At 40.8% G+C, this 2,415-nt stretch overlaps 1 non-coding gene across 1 annotated transcript; it reads right to left on the bottom strand.

Annotated features, from left to right (window-relative positions):
- Nucleotides 1-1,859: 1,859 nt before the first annotated feature.
- LOC112654260 (U6 spliceosomal RNA) lies at nucleotides 1,860-1,966 on the bottom strand. The gene has a single exon (XR_003132908.1). It is a non-coding gene; the product is annotated as a U6 spliceosomal RNA (small nuclear RNA).
- Between the last annotated feature and the right edge of the window lie 449 nt (nucleotides 1,967-2,415).

The raw sequence follows: 2,415 nt of genomic DNA, 5'->3' as shown, positions 1-2,415 counted from the left end.
CATGTGCCCACCCCCATGACATCAGGGATAGGCTTTCATTCAACCTTTGTGTAAATTTATCCAGGAACAAAAAACTCACCATTTTACCTGGTAGCCTATTCCCTAATTGTCCATATTTAGTTACTTAGAAGGTTAACTGCATTTTTATGATTTCCATTCATTAGTCATGGAGTCTTTTTCAAAATGAATCTACTACCCCCTTTCATCTGAAAAAATCTCTAGATTTACAAAGAGAGTTAATCTTTTTATCCAACTTTTTGTTCACTACCAAATATAAATCTCCCTTTTCAATGGTTGTGGTTTTCTACTATTGTTCTATACTACTTCTTTACCTCACATGCCCGAAGTTCATCACTGTCCCTTTTACCTAAATAAATTTCTGTGCCAGATTTAGAAACAAAGAAATCTTAGAATTGTAGCTTATGGTGCATTCATTCCTTAAATATTGAGACCAATCTATGATTGACAAGCATGAAAATGTTCCTTTACATATTATATTGTTTTTTTGCTGCTTAATGCACTACTACAATCTTAGCAGCTTAAAATAGCACACATTCATTATCTCAATGTTTCTATGAGTCAGGAATCTAGGCATCATAGCTTAGCTGGGCCCTCTGCTCCAGATATTGCAAGGCTGCAATGTGTGTCATTGAACTGTGTTCTCATCTGGAGGCTCAACTGGGAAGAATCTACTTCCAAGCTGACCCAGGTTGTTGGCAGAGTTCAGTTCCATGCGTCTGCAGAAATTCTGTGGCTTCGTGCTGGCTCATAGCTAGAGGCTTCCCTCAGATCCTTGAAGCTTCCATCAGCAACTCACTATGTGAAAGTCCTAACATAGGTCCTTACTTCTTCAAAACCAGCAAGGGCGAAATCTCTAGAGTAAGTCTGCTGGCAAGATGAAGTCTTATATGTAAAATAATCATGGGAGTCATGCCTCATCACTTGGGCCATATTCTGTTGGTTGGAAACAAGTCACAGGTACCACCTACATTTAAAGAAAGAAGATTAAAATAACCATATGATTTACTAGGAGGCAGAGATCACAGGGGCTCCCTTTGAGTCTTTTGCTGAACACGTAATGAATCAAAATAACATCAAATGATATAGGATGTGAGTACATGATGGTGGTTTCTTTGTCATGTTTCATCGAACTGAGAAAACAAAAGTGTCATGAAGTGTTTTCATTTTCTTGGGAGTAGGGGCCGAGTCCTGAGATGTGGTTGACTGAGTGAATTGCCTCCGTACTTCAGTCTTCTCTGTGGTCTGCCCTTTTCCGCACATGTGAGCAGAGCCTGTTCACTGTGAGCACTGCTTACCTTGCTATTTGAATCTAAGTCCAGAAGTGGTACTTGTTACGTTACTTTTATAGGGCTGTCATAACAAGTTGCCACAAACTTGGTGGTTTAGCGCAACAGAAATATATTCTCTCCGGTTCTGTACAGCAGAAGTCCAAAACCAGGGTTATCATCCGGGTTAACTGCTTCCAAAGCCTCCAGGGAAGAACGCTTCCTTCCCTCTTCCAACTGGTAATGGCTTCAAGCATTTCAGTCTCTGCCTTTATCTTCAGATGGTTCCTCCCTCTGCATCTGTGTCTGCCCCTCTTCTCTCTAAGTACTCCTATTTCTGGATTTAGGGCCCCCCAGCCACAGTTATCCAGGATAATCTCATCTTGAGTTCCTTCAACAGTTAGATCTGCAAGACCTTTTTACTGAACAAATTTACTCTCACAGGTTCTGAAATGTGGACGTCTGTTTTTAGCAACCACTAGTCAACCTACTACATCTGCTTTGGCTAATGACAGGCTTAGCGGATGTGATGTGGCCTAGCGCTTTGATGGGGCTTTCTCTTTCTCTCTTTCTAGTAGTGTGGAACGCTTCAAGAATTTGCATGTCATCCTTGCACAGGAGCCACACTAATCTTCTCCATATTGTTACAATTTTAGCATATGTGTTACTGAAGTGAGCATGCAGGCTCCCTCTCATGCACTTCCTCTTGTACACATCTCCATAAAAAGTATGTACTTGAGCTAGGTACCTGGTCACGGGAGCAGGGAAACATGTCGATGTTCTAAGATGGAGCATCCCAGCCATATCCAGACTATCACTGAACCCTAAGCTTCTTTGTAGATGCTAGATAGAGTCCAACTAAACTAAACACAGCAACCCCAACAGGCCCTATCAAGATCATCTAAACTCCACAAGCTTATGCAAGAAATAAATATTTACCATTGTATGCCACTGTAGTCCTGTGGTTGCTCCTTAGGCAACAACTAATTAACTATGTGTGAATATGTAGTTTTAATCCCTTTAATTCTTCAGGACACATTCTATGGTATATATTCCTACCATCTTCCCTTACTTCAGAAATAAAAGTTTCCACTTCTGACTCATGTATTTTCTCTGAGCAAAACCTGCT

This window comes from Canis lupus, chromosome 3, assembly GCF_003254725.2.
Source record: "Canis lupus dingo isolate Sandy chromosome 3, ASM325472v2, whole genome shotgun sequence".
NCBI classification, from domain to species: Eukaryota; Metazoa; Chordata; class Mammalia; order Carnivora; family Canidae; genus Canis; species Canis lupus.
The sequence above is the reverse complement of the archived record's forward strand: the minus strand, read 5'-3'. Positions and strand labels throughout refer to the sequence as shown.